The 23,424-nt window shown below is 39.3% G+C and overlaps 1 protein-coding gene and 1 non-coding gene across 21 annotated transcripts in view; both read right to left on the reverse strand.

The window, feature by feature from the left end:
- The window catches only part of KANK1 (KN motif and ankyrin repeat domains 1), a 240,862-nt gene that overhangs the window by 173,301 nt on the left and 44,137 nt on the right, over positions 1–23,424 (reverse strand). The gene's annotated exons all lie outside the window — the stretch shown is intronic.
- LOC123569337 (U6 spliceosomal RNA) lies at positions 13,794–13,899 on the reverse strand. The gene has a single exon (XR_006692966.2). It is a non-coding gene; the product is annotated as a U6 spliceosomal RNA (small nuclear RNA).

Consider the following 23,424-nt stretch of genomic DNA (forward strand, 5'->3'; position numbering starts at 1 on the left):
CCCAGCACTTTGGGAGGCTGAGGCAGGTGGATCATGAGGTCAGGAGATCGAGACCATCCTGGCTAACATGGTGAAACCCCATCTCTACTAAAAAATAGAATCAATTAGCTGGGCGTGGTGGCGGGCGCCTGTAGTCCCAGCTACTCGGGAGGCTGAAGCAGGAGAATGGCGTGAACCCGGGAGGCGGAGCTTGCAGTGAGCTGAGATGGCGCCACTGCACTCCAGCCTGGGTGACAGAGCGAGACTCCATCTTTAAAAATAATAATAATAATAATAATAATAATAATAATAATAAATCCTCATTTTTATTTATTAGATAAGTTTAGTGACTGGTAAGGCAACAACTTTATTCCTCTAGGTCCTCCACATTTACAAATTATACTTTATTCTCTGATAATAGACTGTCCTTTGGTAATGACATTAACTCATGTAGCACTTGACTAATTGCAGCAGCATATCAGCATCATGAATACTCAGAGTCGGACTCTCTTCCATATCTGCCAGTAACTACAATTTACACCAGCTCAAATATTTTCTCACAAAGCATGCCAGAAGAAAAGAGAACTTTTGGTTAAACCTCAACCTTATTGTATTAGTACATAAATTGTGATAATAGTAATGAGATTGCAAAGTATGAAAAGGAAAGTCCTAAAGAGATCACTGGATCCAATCTTACCTTTTTCTAGCCCCAAAAGAAATTTTATTTCAGAAGTTTTTAATATAAAGATGGAAATGTGTAAAGACCATTATGCCAGAAACAGCGATGTTTTAACTCATGAGTTAAAAATGGAAAGTCAGTGTTTTCCCTCCACTAATACATCTCTAACTTATAGTTGTAATAAACAGTGATTAGAAATATACTTTTTTTTTTTTTAACTCATGAGTTAAAACATGTTCTGATGCAAAGAATGCACTGACATTAGAAATTTCTGCTTAACGCACGTGTCCTTCAAAAAAGCAAAAGTAGGGCTGGACATGGTGGCTTATGTCCATACTGTAATCCCAGTGCTTTGGGAGGCGACGGCAGCAGGATTGCTTGAGGCCAGGAATTCAAGACCAGCCTGGGCAACATATCGAGACCGTCTCTACAAAAAATAATTTTTTAATAGCCGGGTATGTCAGCACAAGCAAGTAGTCCTAGCTACTCAGGAGGCTTAGGCATGAGGATGCCTTGAGCCCAGGAGTTTAAGGCTGTAGTGAGCTACAATTTCTCCACTGCACTCAAGCCTGGAAAATGAGCAAGGCCCTGTCTCTTAAAAAAAAAAAAAAAAAAAAAGTATATTTCTAATCACTGTTTATTACAACCGTAAGTTAGAGATGTATTAGTGGAGGGAAAACACTGGCTTTCCATTTTTATTTTGTTTTAAACTGAAATGCACTAAAAAAGGAAAATAAGCATTTCCTACCAGCAACCTCCAAAGTTGGATGGCAGAAAAAGACGCCCAACCACAACGTTCCAAGTCGTTCTGCACCTCGACCCACAAGTAACCTGGGAATACTATCACTTGGTGACCTTGGGACTTGATTTATGAGACATAAAGCTAAAGTACAAACTCAGAGTCCTTACCAAATAGGTAAGAATTTTCCTATAAACCCATGTTTTTCTCTCTCTGAATAATCTATGTGCCACCTTGTAAACAAAATGAATTGCCTTTAACTTTTCTGATAAATGACGGAATATACCTTGCTCCACATGTCTGTTTCTCAGCTGAGACTCTATAGTCCAACTGTATTTCAGGCATTCATTCAAAAACGCCAAATTGTTAAGTCTCTAAATGTAAATTTATATAAGATTAAAAAGTGCCTAGGAATGAGACAGTTATCTTAGTCATGTTTTTCTTTTTAAAAAATGTATTCTCTTTTTAAAATATTTTTTTATTTAGAAGTGAAGCATAGCTATTTCCTTGCCTACTACAAAGAAAAAGTAATCTACCTTGTTAAATAACATGTGACCTCCTTGGCTAAATCTTAACAAGCAATACATTCCTGACTAAGGCTTTTTATTTTATTTTTCCAGTGTAGGTGTTCAGAATTTTCATTAAAAAGGGCTCTAACACTGGAACAAATCCATTAACACATGTTGCCAAAGGAACACTCTGTAACTTCTGCATTATCATACCCTCTAGCAATTGTCAACAGTCTCTCTGGCAAAGGCTTCTTCTGGTTTATACATAACGGTATCAAGTATCTCTGTTTGCCTTGGTAACAATGCCTTTTCTTGTAGAGAAGACATATGACACCACCATGTCACACAAAACACCCCACAGTGAAGCAGTTTTGGATGGAGCGCTGGAACCATCAAGCGGCTAGGTCCCCAAGGAGATGGGCACTCTCTCATACCTCAACGGAGGTGCAAACTGGTCCCATTTTTACAAGAAATCAATTTGACAAAATGCATCAAGGGTCTTTAGAGTGGTTAGTTTTTTAAAAAATATATGTTTGTAACTCCTGACCCAAACATTTCACCTCTAATAATATACAGTAAGAAAATAATGTTCAAAAAAATTCCACACTTCAGCACAAATATATTCACTGGCCATTATAATAGCAAAAAGTCAAAAACTTACATTATTATTAAAATAGTATGCAGAGATTAAGCATGTTTAGAAAGTCTCATGAAAAACTAAGCCAAGGGGTCTTAAAACAACTTTACTAAATTCACATGAAAAGCAACATAATTTAGCCACTAATTAGCATGCATATTTCCTAAAAACTTACAAAAACTACAAATTTTCAAAGGCTTGGTATATATGACAATTAGTGTAAGTTACTGGAGGCAAGTGGTGTTAAAAAGGAAAATAAGTCTCCAATGCTCAGTTTCCATAATAGAATGAAGCAGCATGCACTCACATTTTATCAACAGCATTTAGAAAATTATTTCTGCCTTTTATGTTGATGAAAGATCCTCTAACAGATTAACTTTCTGGTAAGAGCACCCCAGAGACAGGGTCTAGGTCACAGATTAGGCTTCTAGGGACCTGTGTCTAGATTTCTATTTATACTGCACGCTGTACACCCAGCTGGGCCCACTGGACAACAGTGCAGCCATCAGTGCAACTGCCAGCAAATGTCTCTCTTATCTCAACACTGTTAACTATGCTCAAAAAGCAAGTCAAGGCTTTATACTCAGGGCAGGCTAAGGACATCAAATTTTCATTGTAATGAAAACACAGCTATAGATTTAAAATTTTAAGTCTACATTATCTCCACAAAAACGTTTTGTCCCCAAATGTACACACACAATCATACTAGGCCAAAGAAAAATACATTTTGCAAAGTAGCAATGAAAGACCACTCTCCAAGCACAGATTAAAACAAAGCCATCACAGAAATAACAGACATTTAAACAAACAAAAAACCAATACATGGAGAAAAAAACTATTCTATTCTCCTAAATGTTTTAAAAAACATAAATCCTAATATGAGACTGTGTTGAAAGTAATGAAAAGGCCTGGGGTGGGGAAGGTGTATAATGAATGAAAACAGAAACCCTACAACATATCAAATGTTATGGAATCTGATGCAGGTTGAGAACAAAGAAAAATGTAAGCCCTACATAATTAACATAAGTGAACTACATATTGAAATGAGAAAAAAAAAACCCCAAACTGTTTGAAAAATGATTACAAATATTTCACTAATAATGAATGCATTAATAGAAAAATCAGAAGTGATAAATTCAAAAGCTTCCTTGAAAAGCCAACCAGAGAAGTAAATTTCTTGTAAGTCTAGATGAAAGAAAAGTGAACACAATTAGAATAAATGTATTATCAGTCAATTTTCTGTTGCTTATAACAGAATACCTGAAACTGGGTAATTTATACAGAAAAGGTATTTATTTCTTACAGGTACGAAGGCTGAGAAGTCCGAACTCTAGGGCTGCATCTGGTGAGGGCCTTCTTGCGGGTGAGGACTTGGCAGTCTCGAGGCAGCACAGAGAATCACATGGTGAGAGGGCCGAGTGTGCTAGCTCAGGTCCCCTCCTCTTCTTAAAAGCCACCAGTCTCACTCCCATGATAACCCATTAATCCATTAATCCATGAATGGATTAATCCATTCATGAGGGCAGAGCCACCTCTTAAAGGCCCCACCTCTCAACATTGCCACATTGGGGATTAAGTTTCAACATGAGATTCATATGAGACATTGAAACCTTAGCAAGCACTATAACGTACTGAGGGACCATAAATAGGAGAATGACGAACATACAGAGATAGGAAGCTATGCTTTTTGAGACAAAGTTGATAAAACAGAGGGGAGGCAGGAAGAAAGGAAGGCAGGTGGGCAGGACTGGGTCAGGCAGCTGGATACAGTAGTGTGTCAGGCAGATACTGAGAAGATACCTCTGCACTAACAGCCTTCCAGTGCCCCACAGTGGAGCTGGTCTCTAGATAAAGCTCTACAGCTGGGTAGAAGAGCACCAGAGCCATCCATCCCTCCCCAGGAGCTCTGTCTACAGTGAGCTATGTACTCAAACATACCCTGATGAGTATGGAAATCGATCCCATTTTTAAAAGACATCAATTTGGCAAAATGTATTAAGGGTTCTTTAAGTGATCATGATCTTTCAAAATGTGACTTCTGACCTGTAATTTTGCTTCTAATAATACACATACTAAGGAAATAATGTTTTTAAAAAATCAACCTTGGCCAGGCATGGTGGCTCATGCCTGTAATCCCAGTGCTTTGGGAGGTTAAGGTGGGAGGCCAGGAGTTCGAGATCAGCCTGGGCAACATACTGAGATCCTGTCTCTACAAAAAAATTTTTAAAAATTAGGCAGGCATGGTGATGCACACCTGTAGTCCTTGCTATTCAGCAGGCTGAGGCAGGATGATAGCTTGAGCCCAGGAGTTTGAGGTTAAAGCATGCCATGATTGCACCACTGCACTCCAACCTGGGCAACAGAGTGACAATCATGCCACTGCACTCCAGCCTGGGCCATGGAGCAAGTCTCTGCCTCTATGGGAGAGAGAGAGAAAAAAAACCCACAGACTTACACATAAATACATTCACTGCCTCACTATTATAAAACAAAAATTTCAGAAACGTAATAATTATTAAATTATGATACAGATCTTAAACATGTTTAGGAAGATGAAGGAAACGCTTACTTTATAAAGTTAGGTTGAAAACTGGGTATGATGTTGAAGATTTTAAACAAAAATACAAAAATGAATGGAAGGGAATATATCAACATTTGAACATTTTTGCCTTTGGTGTAAAAAATCTTGAGAGGTTGATTTTTAACATGCATTATAGATAAGATTACAACCATATCATTAAGATAAATGTAAACTACTCTCACACAGGATCACTCTCTACCTTATACCTGACTCATCTGTGACTTTAGTCAAATTAACTTTTGAGCTTTGTTTTCTTCTCTGTAAAATGAAGGTAATCATAGTTACCCGATATGGGTGCAGAGAAAAAAAATAAAACCAAGAATGCCAAGTGCTGAACTTTGGCACTCTCTCTCTTTGGAAGACTGTAAGCTTTGTCCATGCTGATGACTTTGGAGCCAGTTTTAAAAATTAACTCTAAATTCAATACCACTGGGCCTCTTAAAGTTATAAAACATCCGCAACCTTCTATACTGCAAGAATGTACTCAAATGAGAAAGTCTAATTCTGATAAGCTCGGGCATCTCCCAAGGTAACCAATAAATTTTAAAATGGGCCAACACTGCGTCAAAGTTCCATGAGGAAGGGACTTATCAAGAAGTGCTGCCTTTCAGAGGAAAACATTCTCATGGATGACTAGGTTTCACATTTCCAAACACGTTTCATTTATATGGCACATTCAAACTAAGAAATGCTGCAAAAGTTCTCTCTGCTGGCTCCAATCAATGTAGAAGGGACTTAGAAGAGGGAAGTGAAACTGCTTTTGCAAAACTGTGACAGTAAGAGATATCTGACCCTTGCTTCTAACCTCCAAACTGTGCTTGGTCATTCCTGGGCATGGGCAAGGCTAACTTCGGGGAAAATTTAGTTTATAGTTTAACTTTAAAGCAAGAATGAGAATAGCACTTTCTAAAACAAAATCAATTTTGTAAAACTAATGAAACAACACAAGGTTAGGATTATCAGAAGGGCCTGAATTCTGCTAAGATGTAGGCATAGAAGGCAACTCTAAGCAAAAAGAACAAAGCTGTAGGCATTACACTACCCAACTTCAAACTACACTACAGGGCTACAATAACCAAAACAGCATGGTACTGGTACAAAACCAGACACACAGATCAAGGGAACAGACTAGAGAACCCAAAAATAAGGCCACATACCTACAACTATCTGATCTTTGACAAACCTGACAAAAACAAGCAATGGGAAAAGGACTCCCTATTGAATAAATGGTGCTGGGATAACTGGCTAGCCAGGTGCAGAAAATTCAACCTAGACCCCTTCGTTACATCATATACAAAAATCAGCTCAAGATGGATTAAAAACTTAAATGTCAAACTCAAAAACTTGGAAGATAACCTAAGCAATACCATTCTGGACACAGGAATGGGCGAAGATTTCATGATGAACACGTCAAAAGCAATTGCAACCAAAGCAAAAATTGACAAATGGGATCTAATTAAACTAAAAGGCTTCTGCACAGCAAAAGAAACTATCATCAAAGTAAACAGACAACCTACAGAATGGGAGAATATTTTTGCAAACTATCCATCTGACAAAAGTCTAATATCCAGCACCTACAAGGAACTTAAATTTGTAAGAAAAAAAAAAAAACCAACTCCATTAAAAAGTAGGCAAAGGCATGAACAGACACCTTTCAAAAGAATACACAAATGCGGCCAACAAGTATGTGGAAAAAAAGTTCAACATCACTGATCATTAGAGAAATGCAAATAAAGACCACAAGGAGATAACATCTCACACCTGTCAGAATGGCTATTATCAAGAAGTCAAAAAATAACAGGTGCTGGTGAGGTTGCAGAGAAAAAGGAACATTTACACACTATTGGTGGAAGTATAAATTAGTTCAACCATTGTGGAAGACAATGTGACAATTCCTCAAAGTTCTAAAAATAGAACTACCATTCCACCCAGAAATCCCATTACTGGGTGTATACCCAAAGAAATATAAATCATTCTATCATAAAGACGCATGCACATGTATGTTCACTGCAGCACTATTCACAATAGCAAAGATATGGAATCACCCTAAACGCCCATCAGTGGTACAGTGGATAAAGAAAATGTGGTACATATATACCATGAAATACTATGCAGCCATAAAAAAGAATAAGATCATGTCCTTTGCATGATAGTTAGAAGCCATCATCCACAGCAAACTAACGCAGGAACAGAAAACCAAATACTACACTTTCTCACTTATAAAAATGGGAGCTAAATGACGAGAACACATGGGCACGTAGAGGACAACAGACACTGAGGCCTAATGGAGGTTGGAGGGTGGGAGGAAGGAAAGGATGAAGAAAAATAACTAATGGATACTAGGCTTAACACCTGGGTGATAAAACAATCTGTACAACAAACCCCCATGACACGAGTTCACCTATATAACAAACCTGCACATGCACCCCTGAACCTAAAATAAACGTTTTTTTAAAGTGTAGGTATAAATGATAACCAGCCATTGTTATGGAAGTCACAAGACTTGTAACTTCCCCAATTACTCTTGGAAATAGCATCACTTTTGTGGAATCTAAGATTGGCCTTTTGAGATGTCTTTTCAGACTGTTGCATTTTTGAAGACTGGCTGACTCCACCTGGACCTGCAACTCATGACTCAACTGGTCCTATAGCCCCTAATCCAGAGGCAGACTCAGCGAATAAGGGCTGTTTTCCACACTCCTATGATGGCATCCCCAGCCAATCAGCAGCATCCATTCTATAGTCCCCTGTCCACCAAACTATCCTTGAAAAACCTCAACCCCTAAAACTTCAGGGAGATTCATTTGAGTGATAACTCCATTTCCCATGTGGCTAGCCAGCTTTGCGTCAATTAAACTGTTTACTGCAATACCATGGTCTCGGTGAACCGGAAGACCCTATTGGGTGACTACACAAGTTGTGCTCTGCAGAAGAAATTCTTAAACTACTGCCTGCACAAGGTAGAATGGGAGCAAACATGAAACCATTCTTTAGGGCTGACTTTCCCACTGCAAGAACTATGGGCTAAATCTTAAAGACGAAGCTGCTACCATTTTTCTCTTCAGCAGCAACTAGTCAGGGAGTTGAATGGGTGGGAAAGATCTTAGCAGGAATAAATGTTCTCCAGTTCTCCGATTAACTTAAGTTGCAAAAGGTTTACCTGACATGCCTAGTGGTCTTCAAAAGATATAGGTATGGATTTTCAAAGGAAAAAAAGGGGATTTTTCTGTTTCTAAAGTCACACTTTGGTCTCTCTTCTCTAACCATCGACATTTGTCTAATAGTGAAAGCAGTCACCATTCTAGCCTCACCAGGCTACTTCTCAGTGGAGCTGCCCTGCACACACTCCTTGTTACCAGGCACGTCTGTGCCAGTGTCTTCATTTCCCACCTCATGCAGTCACCTGTGTGGACCAGAGTGGGCTTCCCAAGAGAAGCCAAAAACAACGCTGTATGTCAATGAGACTCACATGAGTTGACCTGGAATGACAAGGTGAACTGAATCAATCAGATACTGACTCTCAAGAATATGAATTAAGAAGCATAGAGAATAAGCAGTTAGCAGTAAGGGTATCTCCTGCAAGAGTGTTAGGAAGTGGAAGAGGAGCTGCAAAGAGCCAGAACTGGGTGCATGCTCAGATTACGAGAACACCAAAAGTAGGCATGGGCAGAAATAGGTATAGCTTTTAATATTAATATGAAGCCATCATGGTTATCAATACATCCTAAAACACTACCTTTCATCTCTTCTTTTAACATTGCAACTATGTATGTTTCATATTAGCATAAAACAATCTGAACATGACATGTATTCTCAATAGAGATATGTTCACGTATATAATTTACAACTAAGTGTACATATTGAGGATACATGTTCAGATTTGTTGTATGTATGAGGGTGGTCTGGTAAGAAAAAGTTTTACAAATCTACTTTGCTATAGAAAGTGCACATTCTATGACACTAGGAGACAGACGTGAGAAGTTAAGACAGCTGCCAAGGACAGTAAGACAAAGATCCTGTCTTCTAGAGGTTCACAGGCCATAATGTGTTACAGCGAAGAAAGAAAAAAAGCACCAGTGATTTTTATTGGGTTTCCAACAAATATTTGTTTAGCACCTATGTGTGCCCTGTGCTAGTCTAGGGATTTTATATCACTTTCTAGTGACACAGTCACCATGAATCAAATAAGCTATCAGGGCTGAATTGAATTTGCTGGGTCAGTGGTCCCTAAACATTTCTGAACCACAGAGCAATTTGAGATTCTGATTAAAAAGAAAAGAAAAGAAACTTCTCCCTAGGAAAGCACACATAACTACAATTCTGGACTCAATTTCACTGACACTTCTGACCTAACACCCAAGGATAAGAAACTAATGGGTCTACTGCCTATTTGAAAATATAGACATACATATCTATTAAAACATGTGATCCTACACTGAAGGATTGTTTCAACAATGCAAAGTACTTATGAGGTTTATTAATAGCCTTATATCTTCAGTTAACAACATATTATTAGTGGCAATGAGAGAAGTCCCACCACAAATAAAACAGCATGTTTATTCTCAAGTACAATGCATCCAACTGACACAGACTATCACTCCAGTTACACAATGGCTGTTCAGAGTTCTCAGTTAATGGAATATTCACAGTTTAAGACCAAACACAATGCACAAAGAACAGAAAAATAGACAAAGTTGCCATATTAGGGGTAGCAACATTAGCTTCCTAGCAACAGAGACTCTGGGGAGGGCTACACATAAAATTATTTTCTATTAAGGGTCAGTAATTACTGTAAAAATAAAGTCTGACAAAATATTTCATTCATTTGCTCTAAGTGATTTTACACAACAGAGCTACAGAACACAGGCTTGGTTCCATCTTTCCTCTTAAATAACCAAAAAAGGTACCTGATCTAATCTCTTTCATGTAATTAGAAATCACCTGAAAAATGCAGAATCTGGCTGTGAGAGTGATTTGAGAATCGATGGATCTGTTTCCCTGCTCGTAAGATACGAATAGCAGTACTTACTTCACAAAGATAAGAAGCACACATTTTCAAGGGTGCCTCTCTAACGTGTTAATAAAACAATTTCATTTTTTTCATTCAACAAATATTTAGTGAATTGCAACTATGAGCCAAACACAAACAGTAAGGCAAAATCAGACCTAACTTCTGCCTTGATGAAGTTCACTAGCTCTTTCATCCATTAGAAAGCTTTAAGTTGGAAAGTTCCACTAGAATCAGTTGTCTAACTTGACAACTAATATTTGTAAAGCATTTTACAGATCATAAAGCACTATCCAATATATCATCTCAGGAAATCCTCACTGTAACTCTCTCTCTGACTTGTATTGGTAATTCAGCTCCTATACAGGTTAAGAAACTACAGCTCAGAGAGGCCCAGTGGCTTACTCAAGCAGTGAAGCTGGAATCCCCTTTGCTGATCATCTCAGTGCACTACACCATCTCACTGCATTGAGCTTTAGGTCATGAGGATAAAACATGTGCAAAAACACTTTGAGCTCTTTACTGGGAACATGATCTAAAGCAGCTCTTTGTCTGTTCCCATCTTCCCAAGAAGCAGTTGTTACCCAGCTCTGACAGGATGTAGAAAATGCAATTTACTTAGCTGGAAAACCCCAACTTACCTAAGTTATAAAATGGTTAATCTGCTGAAAGACTCCTTTACTATTTCTATCATACATGCAACCTAATAGCATTGTGTTGTTGCCTGCCATGTGCCTCTCTTCCTTGGTCAATTTCTACAGTGCTTTTCGAATACAGAAAACTTCTGCAGTTATTTTCCCTGTTACAGACTCTTAACAGTTTTCTATAACAGTGTGACTTACATAGTAAGACCGAAATGTGAAAATTCTAGATGAAACAGTCACCTGGTCCTACATTAAAACTTACACGAGTTTTTTAAGGAGCCTGAGATCACTGTCCAACATTCAACCCACTGCCAAAATCCCTATGACAACATCTCTAATTTGGGGTGATCTGACTTCTTTAACACATGCAGTTCCTATTACTGGTAACAAGCAGTTTGGCAATAAGTATCCAAAGCCATAAGTAAATAGTACTAATGTCGACTCAGCTTCTGCTGCTAAGAATTTGTCTTAAGGAAACAACAACTCAACAAATACACAGGGATGAGTGTATTTGAGATATCTTCATTGTCGTGTTGTCGTTTATACTAAGAAATTAGAAATGACCAAAGTAACTATCAGCCAGGGATGGTTTTAATAAATAAGAGTGCATTCATATAGAGAGATGCTATGTAGCCATTAAAAATCATATGAACATATAAATAGTAACATAAGATATACAAGCTCTATCAAGTGAAAACTGATTACTAAATAGTATATGATATCCATTTTATGTGTGTTTACAGAGCAAAAAATCTTAATTTATTGAAGTAGAAAAACATGTCCTTCTTATGTCTACTCATAAGTTCCAATCCTGCCCCCTGAAGTTGAGAATTAACTTTGCTCTCCTTTCTACCTGATAGCCTTTCAACTATTCCTGGTAGGGCATAGTTTCTAGTCCACTTACTTCCCTGGCTTACCCTCTTAAAATGTAGAACTTGTTTGAAAACAAGCCCTTGGAAGCAGCCTAACAAAGTCAGCAAACAACGGGATGATTATCTCCTTAATTCTGAGTACTGTGCCATTAAAGCTGCCAGAGAAGGCCACCCATATCAAATGGTTGGCTGAAATCTTAAATCTTTTTAACAAGAGCTGCTACTGATCCAGGTCTCCCACTCTATAAACATGCACTTTTTCCCCTGACTCTACGAAGCTGCATTCAGTAGAGCTTAATTGTGTATGTGTTCATATTGATTGCCTTCAACTTTTTGCAGCCTTTTCTATTATGATGTCTGACATCCAGTTGGTTAGCTTCCTCCCAAAAATGGGATAGACACAAATTTGATCACCTTTCTTGATCAAAGACCACTCTTCTCAAACTAGAATACCATGACATTTGGAAAGGACTACTAAAACATTTTATTCAGTGATAATTTAAAATATTTTAAAACCAACACAGGTATGTTGAAAATACAAAGTGAATGCATCTTTATGTGAAAACATGAGACTTCAAAGACATTTTGCTCCTGGTTGTGCTTCTAAAGTCTCCCTATACCCACCCATAACCCAACCTTTAATTCCTGTACCCTCAACCCTCTAAACCCTCCAAAATAAAGTATAAACTTTCCTCTTCCTTAATAGTTCCTTGATGGAAAATTTAGAATAGCACTGGCAAGGCAGCAAATTGCACAAAGTCAACAGTTAATCAACCTGCAACACATTCATCTATCTTACTATAATCAAGCCCAAGCTTTTCCAGCTTATCCATAAAAAATCCTAAGAAACTTAATGAAACATGAGGTTTTTTATTCTGATATCCCCTAACAACAACATTACCCAAATTCTCTCTCCAATAAGTATCTGATTTATACAGGAAATGAGGTTAATTCAAGAAAGGCTTGTTATTGAGAAACCCACGCAGACTTAACCACACTTCTTTCCCAGCTAATCAAAAATTATCCCTTCTTCTATCCATTTATTCCATTAGAGGATTATTTTCATGTCTACAATATAAAACATGGAGTAAGACAGAAACTTCTCTTCTAGGAGGAAGAAAGATGACACATAACTACAATACATGGTAAAAATGCTTAAGAAAGTTCCAGAAACAGGGAAGCACTAGCCAGCAGAAGGAAGGGTATGTGAAGAACAGAGTATGTGTGAAAGGGTATAACAAAGATAAGACTGGGGCACATGGTAGAGAGCCACAACTGTATTTAACCTGAGAAAACTCAAATCTTGTTAGGAAATCACCTGAAAGCCTTCTGGGTCACATTTAGAAAAATCTCTCATTCTCTATTTCAGAAAATTTACATGTTTTTAATTTCTGAAAAATATCTGTCTTTTCAGTCTTTTTCACCTTTCTCCTGTCTTGAAAGATTGTCAACAGAAGTCTACAAATCAGAAATTATTATGCACTTACATTTGACAGTTTACAGAGGTTTAAGGTTTATACAGCATTTTCAAGCAGATTGCCTCTGCAAGACTTTTTTAAGTATCCCAAGATACAATGAAATCAGGGCTGGACACTCAAACTCAATTTCAAGTACCACATACTCAGTCACCACCCTCAGCCTAGGCATCCATCACTTTTACCTACATTTTTTTTTTAACCTTTCCAATAAAAAAGTCATCATCCTTCAAGTTTTCTAAGCTTGGAAAAAATGAAAATCACAAGTGAATGACAGTGTTGACTGTACAATTAAAACCTTCAGTGCACAAAAATATTAAATGGATGATCTCTGCAAAAACCTCTGCAAGAAATTATAAATGGCAACTACCATTAACTTTTAGTTTAGAATAAATCTATAAAACCAAAAGAACAGACTAGACAATTCACAAGAAGGTGACAAATCTTTGGGAAAAACACTCAATGCCTATCAAGCTCCCAAAAAAAGGCTCATTAAAAATACAGATCACAGTTGTCAATTAAGAAATAAAGATGAAAAAATACAGTGCATCCTTATTATTCATGGATTCCATATTTGCAAATTCATCTTCTAAAACTTATTTATAACCCCAAGACCAACGCTCATGGTCATTTGCGCACATGTGGAGAGAACCAATTTTTTTTTTCTTTTTTCATTATGGAACGTTTCACTAATTTGTGTCATCCTTGCACAGGGGCCATACTAATCTTCTCCGTATCATTCCAATTTTAGTATATGTGCCAACTGCAGCGAGTACACACCAAAATATTTGAGTCACTCCACATACACGTACCCAGCTGAAGCCAAACCAGCCTACACTCTTTGTTTTAGTCCTTATATTATAAACAAATGTCCTTTTTGTGACCAGTTTTTAGGACAATTTTTTTTTTTCATTTTGGTGGGTTTCTTGGTGATTTTGCTGTTTAAAATGAGCCCCAAACATCATGCCTTAGTGTTGTCTAATGTTCTTAATCACAACAAGGCCATGATGTGCCTTAGGGAGAAGAGATGCATTGGATAAACTTCATTCAGGCATGAGATATAGTGCTCTTGGCCATGAGGTCAATGTTAATGAACCAACAATGTATACTAAACAAGGTATCTTTAAACAGAAACACATGTAAAACAAGGCTATGTATTGATGGGTTGACAGTTGACAAAATCGTTACAACCAGAGGCTCACAGGAATCTAACTCTGTATTGTTCCCCTAGGAGCAATGGCTCAGTATTCACTAATTATGTCCTTAGTGACTTTATAGAACATAACTGCCACAAATAATAACAGTGGGGTGTTTTTCCAAATTATCCTCTATTTCCCCTATTTCCTATCTCTGGATATCCTATTTATATAACAGAATGTTATATACATTGTTACAGTTGGTTTGTTCAAATAGGAGTCCAAACGAAGTCCCCATACTGCACGTCATTACTGAGTTCCAAGTCATAGGTCTAGACTTCCTTGCTACGCTCCTCCTTAATGCCCTTCTAAAATTTTCCTCTAGGCTTTTCAAAGGTGCCTTCCCATTCTACACTGGTTTTCTCCACCTCCTCTCACAGCATCTGACTAATCCTCTCTTCACTCCTGGGTTTCTTGACATTCCTACCATTGTTTGTATAGGTTTGTTTTTTGAGAGACAGTCTCACTCTGTCATCCAGGTTGGAGTGCGGTGGCACGATCATAGCTCACTGTAGCCTCAACCACCCAGGCTCAAACAATCCTCCCACCTCAGCCTCCTGAGTAGCTGGGATCACAGGCATGTGCCACCATGCCCAGCTAATTAAACCAACCCAGGCTGGTCTCAAACTTCTGGGCTCACACAGTCCTCTCACCTCAGCCTCCCAAAGTGCTGGGATTACAGGTGTGAGCCACCACACCTGGCCGCACAAGTCCTTTTACAAAACAGATTTCCTTAGTTCTTGGGGGCCCTCTGTAACTTCTTGGCCTGCCTTCTCCTGTTCTTCCTCACCCAAGGATTACTACTCTTGTTATCTGTCTTCTACATTACTATCTGTGGCCATGAGATCATATATACATTTTTTACTAACAGGTTGGCTATTTTTCAATAGCCACCTACCAAAAATTCCCTGCCTTAAACTCCAGGATGATATGGACATTTTTCCCCACTGTCACTTAAAGTTCCTTTAGAAACATCTGGTAGGATGCTGAAACTCCACATTCATTTTTGTTCTAATTTTTTAAACCTTCTAATATGAAAAACTTCAAATATATACAAAAGAGAATACTATAGTGAATACAATGCGCCCATCACTAAGCTTCAACAATGATACATATTTTGTCAGTCTTTTTAATATAGTCCCTCTTTTTCTGTTCTATTTTTGCTGGAATCTTAAAGCAAAACCAAAACAATGTATCTTTTCACTTATAAGAACATCAGTGTGTGTTTATAATTAATGAATAAAAATTTTTTTTTTCCTTTTGAGACAGGGTCTTGCTCTGTCACACACGCTGGAGTGCATTGGTGCACTGTCATCTCACTGCAGCCTCTTGAGCTCATGTGATCCTCCTGTCTTGGCCACCCAAAGTGCTAGGATTGCAGGCATGAGCCACCACACTCGGCCAGAAATTTGTTTTTAAAGTAACTACCATGCCATTAACCTAACAAAATTAACAATTTCTTATCATCAAGAACTCAATCCATATTCAAATTTTTATCGTCTCAAAGGTGTCTTGTTACAGTTGGTTTGTTCAAATAGGAGTCCAAACAAAGTCCCCATACTGCATGTCATTACTGAGACCATACTGGGACTAAGGCAGAGAGGAATGAGCTCTAAGTGAGTCTGTAACAAGGAAGAAAGAAGCTCATTCAACTAAAAGAATTAAATTGGAGGCCTGGCCCGAGAAAGTGGAAAAATAAACAAAGAAAACTAAAACCATTCAGGAACATCATCAAGCAGGGCAAGAGCTAGAGAGAAAGTACCAAAGGGGCTAGGAATTTGAGTAAGGCGAGTAATTGGACAAATGACAGAATTATCTTAATGGAACAAGGACTTTAGCTTTAAAAATCTCACTTTGGATCAATGAAGTAATGAAAAACAGTTACTAAAAACCAAAACCTCACAGTCATTGTATCTAATTTAATTCCCCACATTTTAGTTTCATAAGCACTTTTGTACACCATAGCACTTTAATAAGTTTAAAATGATCATGGCTAACTCCATGAGACTAAGATCTGGATCTGGCTGACTCCAGAGACTAAGACTCACCACGTAGTCAGAGGAGAGCACAACTCAGAAACCAAAGTTCCCAAAGTCTTCCCTGGGAATCACTAAATTCACACTGAACTTCTATCTGCATCAGATATGGACACACACAGAGAAATGTTTTATATAAGCAATGCATGCTTATTAATTAAAAAAAAAAAGGTAAGAAGCAAGATAAATACTTCTCAGTTTTTGAGGTTTATTAGAAATAGCTCTAAAATTTCTCCTCCTCTTTAAAATAAGCTTTTTAAAAATGCTTCTGTATTCAGTTACAATTCTTTGGGAATTTTCCCCCCAAGGTAAAGCCAAAACAGACTCTAGAGAAAGAAGAAATAAGAACTACAACTTATTACAACTACCCCACCAACAACTTTGCAGTAATATTTTATAGTATGATTAAAAAGTCATTTTAAGTATAACTCTGAAAATGTTTAATGATTACTTTAAATGTGAGCACTGATGTTTGTCTACACAAGTTAATGATGTATTATAACATCATGAAGGTTAGAAGTTGTTTGTTTTTATTTAAACAGAAGGGGTTGTCAGCATCCTTATCACCACTAAAGGTAGTTTTAACATTTCAAAGGGATTTTTTCCTAAATGTATTTTGAGAAACACATTTTTAAAAACACGTATGTACTAGGAACTCACAGATCTTGTCAAACTGAGTATTTCATATTCCAGTACAAGTCTGGACACATCAAATCTAAAGGAATTTCTTAAGGCTTAGTAAACCAGCCGCCGTGATCTAGTTTCCAGCCAAATGGGAATCTTACGCTTTTACAGTTATTTCAGCTAATTCTTAGTCACTACAAGAAGAGAAACTCAGCAAAGGTTTGATGCTGAAACATTCCAGAGAAAGGAAAATCTCCACCATATACAAACTACAGTATTTTATCTAATTGGTATCTCAATCCTGATTTACATTCACTCATTTATTTAATTTAGCAGTATAGTGACTATGCCATATACGTAGCAGACTGAGTGGAAGAGTTTTTCATCAAAGCTGACACTGTGTACACTTTGCACACCTAAGTCACGTGCCATCATGTACATGGTGTGGAAGGTAGGGGAGGCAGGTGTCCTCACTATCTTCCCAATAGTGGTGATGGCTCCACTGAGTCATCTTATCACCCTTGACTATGGAGGACTTCAGATCACCATCCTGCTTTGGATTACTGATGTGGTATAAGACTAGGAAATGGCTTTCTCAGGGATCATCTACTGGCCAGCTCATTTCACTAGCATTTATTACTATGTAAGGGTTCTACTGTCTTACAACCTGAATGACAGCTCTGGTCATTCAGATTATTCTGATGTTAGTTCTGTTTAGAAATAATATTTTCTATTTTATTTTCACATTGAAAATCAGTCCAATTTGCTTCAGCCTCCAAGAGCATGTTTATGTAAAATTAAATGAGCACTGGCCACAAGCTGCACTTTTTTTCTAAGTGGGAAAATGGTTAAGAAGACCGCCATTGTGGATGCCCATCAGTGTGGATCCAATCACTGAGGACCAGAATAGAACAAAAAGGGAGAGGAAAGGCAAATACGTGCTCTCTGCTTGAGCTGGAACTTCCATCTTTTCCTGCCCTCAGACATCAGCACACCTAGTTCTTGGATCTTCAGACTCAGATGGAGACGGAAACTTATGCCAGGTGCTCCTGGGTTCTCAGCCCTCAGACTCAGACTGAATTAGACCAATGGCCTTCTTGGTTCTTTAGTTTGCAGATGGCAGATCTTGAGACTTCTTGGGGAACATCCTGGGACTTCCTGGCCTTCATAATCACATGAGCCAATTCCTACAATGAATCTCCTTCCTAATACACCTATGCTGTCTCTTTGGAGAACCCCAATTCTCTTTGGAGAACTCTAATATCTAATACAGCTGGCAACTTGTCAAAAATGTAAATCTGTAGGCCAGTCCCAGACCTCCTGAATCAGAAGGTCTGGGATTGGGGCCCAGCTATCTGTGTTTTAACATAATCCTCCAGAGGACCCAAATGCACGCTAAAGTCTGAGAACCACTGCTATAAATTACATTTTTTAATTGAGCATTCATTCAGATTTCCATTACATTTGGGTTTAATTTCCATTAAACCTATTAAGTACAGTTTATTTTCTAATATTGCTAAGTATAGATTTTATAATATTCCTATAAAAGTAAATTCGTATAGAGGGAAGCTTTGAATTTACCAACAGTTCAGTAGAAGAGGGTGACTAATATGAAACTGAACAACTGGCTTCTGTTTTTCTCATACTTGGTCTCTGGAACAAAATCTTTACAACAGTTTATAAGGAAATGCTTCATTACATTTCTCACATTTACTTCATCCCCTGTGTTACACAGGTTCTCGGCATTTGAGGTGACTTCTGATAATTGCCTAAAATGAACCAGAATTACAGGGTGCTGAAGATCAAGGACCCTGAGAAGACATGAAGCTGAGGATTAAGCTTCATTGCTTTCCACCTGTGTGTTCTAAGAAAACTCCGCCACTTTAAGCCTCAGTTTCCCCAAATGTACAATAAAAATTACAGTATACCCCTCATCACAGGGAGAAAATCAAAGGTGTTTAAAGCTGACTGCCTGGCACAAAGTAGCCCTCAATGCTCCACAGTAATTTAGTCATTTTTAGCTAAGAGAATTATTTCATTTTAAATACTTCTGAACACACTTAAGTCCCTAGAAGGTAGAGACTGTCAACATCTAAACGGCTTTTCACAGCAAGCACCTGATAAACGATTTCTAAAAATAAAGGTGATGAAATTACAATTGCATTCTTTTTTTTTTTTTTTTTTTTTTTTTTTGAGACGGAGTCTCGCTCTGTCACCCAGGCTGGAGTGCGGTGGCCGGACCTCTGCTCACTGCAAGCTCCGCCTCCTGGGTTTACGCCATTCTCCTGCCTCAGCCTCCCGAGTAGCTGGGACTACAGGCGCTCGCCACCTCGCCCGGCTAGTTTTTTGTATTTTTTTTTTTTTAGTAGAGACGGGGTTTCACCGTGTTAGCCAGGATGGTCTCGATCTCCTGACCTCGTGATCCGCCCGTCTCGGCCTCCCAAAGTGCTGGGATTACAGGCTTGAGCCACCGCGCCCGGCCTACAATTGCATTCTTTTACAAATACTCTGTCACCCAGGCTGGAATGCAGTGACACAATCACGGCTCACTGCAGCCTCAACCTCCTAGGCTCAAGCGGTCCTGCCATCTCAGCCTCCCAAGTAGCTGGGATTACAGACGTGTGCCACCAGACCTGGATAATTTTCTGATTTTTTTTGTAGAGAAGGGGTCTCACTATGTTGCCCAGGCTGGTCTCAAACTCCTGGGCTCAAGCTATCCTCTTGCCTCGGCTTCCCAAAGTGCCAGGACTACAAGCGTGAGCCACTGAGCCCAGCCACAATCACACTGATTTCTAACAAAGGATTCCATGGTAGAAAAATAGCTCATTCTGCAAATAAAAGCAGTGTATGCAATATATGTAACCACAAACACCCTCATCAAGAGAAAACATTTCAAAATGTATTCTTTAAAGATCCCTAAACCGTCATAGGGAAAAAGGCCAAGGAATAGTACAGACTTGAGCAGATTAGTCAAGAATGTGATTTGATGAATTAAAGAAATTACATTTTGGCAGGGCTAAAGCAGAAGGCAGGCAAAATTCCAAGTTTCTTCTGGTTAATTCAAATGAGCAGTACCCTTCCTTTGTGCAGCTAACATAATATTAAAACATATTATATTTAAAAGGTCAAAAAGCCATGTGAAAAGAAAAAGTCACTTAAGAATCTTTTAGATATGGGCCAGGATGACATGAACACCATCATCAAATATTGTTGAACAACTGCTGAGGAGATGAGGGTGTGGGGTCTTCATAAAAATAAGTTTGAATCTTGGCTTGGGCAATCACCAGCTAACTGAACCTTAGTTAGGCAACCTCCTGATTGGTCTTCTTGCTTCTACTTTTGTCTTCTTACTGTTCATTCTCCCACAGTAATCACACAAGCAGGCCAGAGCTCCCTTTCTACCTCAGTATCTTTGCATACGCCGTTTCCGCTTTTCCCTCTCAGAGCACCCACTGCCAGTCTTCACACGGACAATTCGATCAGTCCTTCAGGTCTTAAGGCACTTCTCAAGAATGCCGTTCTTGCCTAGGCTAGATTAGATCCTCCTGTTACATGCTCCCTTTATTTTTGTGTTTTTGAGACAGGGTCTCACTCACCCAGGCTGGAATCACAGCTTGTTGCAGCCTTGACCACCTGAGCTCAAGTGATCCTCCCACCTCAGCGTCCTGAGTAGCTGGGACCACAGGTGCACGCCAACACATCCAGCTAATTTTTGATATTTTTTTGAAGAAACAAGGTCTTGCTATGTTGCCCAGGGTGGTCTCCAACTCTTGGGCTCACGCAATCCTCCTGCCTTGGCCTCTCAAAGTGCTGGGATTACAGGCGTGAGACACTGCACCTGGCCCTTTATTTTGAAACTCTTATCACCATTATAACAACATTGATCGTGTCTTTTAAAGTTGTCAGTTTGCCCTGCTAAACTGCAAGCTGTGTGGAGGCAAGAACATGTCTGTTCACTGCTGTATTTCTAGCACCAAGTGGAGAGTCTGGAGCACAGGTGAGAGTAACCATTACACCCGGTCCTCGCCATTGTCTCAGCCATCCAGGATCACCTGTTGACTTCACAGAGTTAAGAGGTAAACACTTTCAGATCAGTTGGGTTCACAGATGTGCAATATTGTCAGATGAAAAGTAAATTCAACATCTTTCTGGTTTCCAAAAGCAGAATCAAGAAAAATCTGAAAAACTGTGGACCCTCTGAATTTAAACTGACAGCTAACTTCAGATTCAAAATTTGGGAATCATGCCTATAAAACCAAACAAACTAGTAGATTGAATCTGGTATGAAATACCATCATGGGTAACAGCTGTGCCTCCCATCCACTCAATCTGGGTAAAAAGAGGGAAAACACGCAAATGTGTGTTTTCTGCTTGCTCTCATTCTTCATCTTTCCACCTTTATTGTAACTGCAAAAAGCCCCAGGCAACAGAGGGGGAGAGCTGCCTGAGCTTCTTATGACAATCTGGTTATACTGAGCCATACATGCTGTATTAACCATGAATTGCCACCCCAACCCACATCACGTTCCTCATTCATTCCCATCCATTTTCCATCTTGGCTTTCCTCCCTCACCCATCTCTTTTTCAGCTTTACTTTCTACCACTCAACTTCTCTCAAGACGTGAGGCACAAAGATACAGCAGAAAGAGGGCTGGATTTAAAGACTCCTGGAGCCTTTTCTTGGAGAAACTGCTAAAACATTATCACAGGAAATTATTCTGGAGTCTGGGGAAAAAAAGAGTTTAATAAAGTACAAAGACAGTTCAGAGAAAGAATGGAAAAAGAAGTAGGATAACATGAAATTGTTAGGAAGAAAAGACTCCTGGGCCTTACACTCATAATTAACCTTGTAACTCCCACACCGCCAAACATCTACAGTGAAGAGCTTGTGTATCTTAGGCTGCTGGCCACCACCTTGCACGTGAGAGAATTTAATCCAACAAAGGAGACCAAGTCATTTTCTGACAATGGTGTAATGCTTTTGTTTTATTAGAGACAGGATCTCCCTCTGTTGCTGAGGCTGGATTGCAGTGGTGCGATAACTCATTGCAGCCTCAAACTCCTGACCTCAAGCAATCCTCCCACCTCAGCTTCCCAAATTGCTGGGATTGTAGGTGTGAGCCACGCCACCTGGCCTTGATAGGGGTGTTTTGGTAAGATATCTTATCTGTTCTTGCTGCTTAGCCCAAAGAAATATACTGTTCAAGATCTGCAATCAGGCTTCATGTACGGATGTGGAGAGAAAGGAGTGGCTAGGCACCGTGTTATTAAATAATAAGTGGGGTTTTTTTTTTTTAGTAATAAACACCCTATAACAGCTTTCATAAAACCCAGTTAAGATTGGAGCTTTAGAATTACCAATATCCAAAACAATACTTAAAATTACAATCTCCTCCGGTGGGGGGGCGGTTGAGGGGGGGAACCTACCACAGACTGCTTATTTATCCCACCTGCAATGTGATTGCTTGCAAACAGGTAACTCGTGATTCTGAATAATTATCCTGCATCCAACCCAGTGGTGTTGCGACTGCTGACATTCCACACAAGAAAGCAAGTCTTTTCTCGTGAAAGGTGTCAGTTATGTGGAAAGGACCAAAACCCACCTCAGTGTCCCCAGTGTTAATTCTCCTTTGTATATTTCCCTAGGGAACTTTCTGACCACTGCCCCCTCAACCCAGGACTGTGTGTGTACAATCCCCCAACCTCCATTAAGGTTCATTTCACCCTGTGGAAGCTAGAAGGAGATGAAAGCACATCTCCAGGAAGAATTGGGCTTATTTCCTCCACACAGACAATAACCGCCACCTGCATGAGGATTTACACGCCTCCCCCCACCAGCTTCCTAGTTCCTATGTCATAGAGTCACAGCCACTCGTACCCCAGAGAACGATGAGGAGAAAGAACAAAGGGGCCAGGTGGCTCGGGCAGAGAGAGGAAAAGGTGGCTTCTCTCTCACACTCCCACAATACAGCTATTGCCAGTGGAAGCCAGGTTGATCCCCATCTCAGGCTGTGTTGAGACAGCTGTTGGAGCCAGAATAGGAAAAGGAAGGAAAAAACTGTCCTCCCTAAGGACTGCTAGTTTTTTTATTTTGAAGGAAGGAAAATGCTGAACACAAACGGGAGCCTGTCTTGAAGCACTGTGGAGCTTTCATCTATCAGTTTAGTTCTATCCTGCCATGAACCACTCCTTGGCAATTCTCACCAGCAAGTTGGAGAGCCTGAACATGAACAAAGTCAGCCATAGGAGGAGGCCATTGTTTACTCTTTTCCCAAAGGGCACAGTCAGTGACAGGAGTCTTCGGCAGGCACCTGGCACACAGTCACATCCACTACAGGAAGTCAGTGGGGAGACCTTACAGGAAGGTTCTGGGAGGGGCTCTTCTCTATTCTCTCAAGAGGCCTGGGAGGACTGTCAGAGTAAGAGTGAGGACAAAATAAAATCA

Source organism: Macaca fascicularis, chromosome 15 (genome assembly GCF_037993035.2).
Source record: "Macaca fascicularis isolate 582-1 chromosome 15, T2T-MFA8v1.1".
NCBI lineage: Eukaryota > Metazoa > Chordata > Mammalia > Primates > Cercopithecidae > Macaca > Macaca fascicularis.